Below are 1,292 nucleotides of genomic sequence, written 5' to 3' on the forward strand. Positions count from 1 at the left end.
TTTTTGACAAGGTCTTGCTCTGTTGCCCAGGCTGGAGTGCAATGGCAGGATGATGGCTCACTGCAGCCTCGACCTCCTGGGCTCTAGTGAACCTCCCGCCTCAGCCTCTGGAGTAGTTGGAACCACAGGCTCGAGCCACCATACCTGGCTAATTTATTTTAATTTTTTTGTAGAGATGGGGTCTCACTATGTTGCCCAGGCTGGTCTTGAACTCCTGGGCTCAAGTGATCCACCTCGGCCTCCCAGAGTGCTAAGATTTCAGGCATGAGCCACTGCTCTTGGCCTAAAATTTATCTTGATTAATGAGGTTTTTGGCTCCCCCTTACATTTTACACCCCTGGCAAGTGCCTTACTGGCCTCTCCCTAGTCCCAGCCGTGTCACAAGGCCATGGAGATATAGTCACAAACACAACTGAGAACATAGACGGTCATGAGACATGTGCTGGTTACCAACCCCCAGGCCAAACAAACACACTTTCAGCAAACACAGATGACTTGTTGGTGACAGCTGAGAGGACACAGGCCTGGGGAGAGAGAGGACTGTGTGTGAGGTGGTAAGTCATGCTTGGGGCCTGCCAAGTGGGGGAGGGAGTCTGGGGCAAGCCACCGTCCCATATAGGGTGGTGGATAAGGTGGAGAGTAGGGGTGCAGCAGGACCAACCCTTCCCACCCCACCCCTTCGACAGGGACCTGAGGGAGCTCAGGGAGGGAGAGAGGCCAGAAGACCAGGCAGAGACTGAAGAGAGCTGGCAAGGTTTGGCTAGAAAAACGCCAGGCAAGGCCTGTGTGAGTTGGGGCTCCCCAGGCTGTCCAGCAGGGGGCCCTGGCACCCAGCAACCTCCTCTGCTTGGGAGGTGGCTACAGAGGGGTGTGGGTGCTGGCTAGGGGCCCAGCAGGATGGATGCCAGATGGACTTCTCTCCAACAATAACAGCACTGGCTGTTGCCCTCCGCCTAGCCGGCAGGGCCCCAGCGCGGGTGGGGAGAAGAACCAGCCTTCCCCAGTCTGGCCTGAGACCCTCACCACTTCCCTCCAGTTTTCTTCCACTTCCAGTCCCCTTTGTACACAATTGCAGCCACTGGCCACCAGCCTTGCCATGCCTGGCAGATCTTCTGACCACTAGCCCTGCCACCCCCACAGACCCAGAGACCAGGAAAGGAGGGTGGGGAGTGAGGAAGGGGGCCAAGGCAGAGGGGAGAGGAGGGCTAGGAGAGGAAGAGAGAGAGACTGGACAAACATGAGGGTGGGAATTAGGGGGTTGTGGACAGACATGAAGCCACTCTCAAGTCACG

At 57.0% G+C, this 1,292-nt stretch overlaps 1 protein-coding gene across 1 annotated transcript in view; it reads left to right on the forward strand.

Annotated features, from left to right (window-relative positions):
- The first annotated feature begins 685 nt into the window (after nt 1-685).
- SLC29A1 (solute carrier family 29 (equilibrative nucleoside transporter), member 1) overlaps nt 686-1,292 on the forward strand; it is a 13,034-nt gene continuing 12,427 nt past the window's right edge. Inside the window, exon 1 of the mRNA XM_011986841.1 lies at nt 686-786. The gene's annotated coding sequence lies outside the window, so the exon portion shown is untranslated. The remainder of the gene's footprint in view (nt 787-1,292) is intronic.

Source organism: Mandrillus leucophaeus, unplaced genomic scaffold (genome assembly GCF_000951045.1).
Source record: "Mandrillus leucophaeus isolate KB7577 unplaced genomic scaffold, Mleu.le_1.0 Scaffold3, whole genome shotgun sequence".
In the NCBI taxonomy this organism is placed as follows: Eukaryota; Metazoa; Chordata; class Mammalia; order Primates; family Cercopithecidae; genus Mandrillus; species Mandrillus leucophaeus.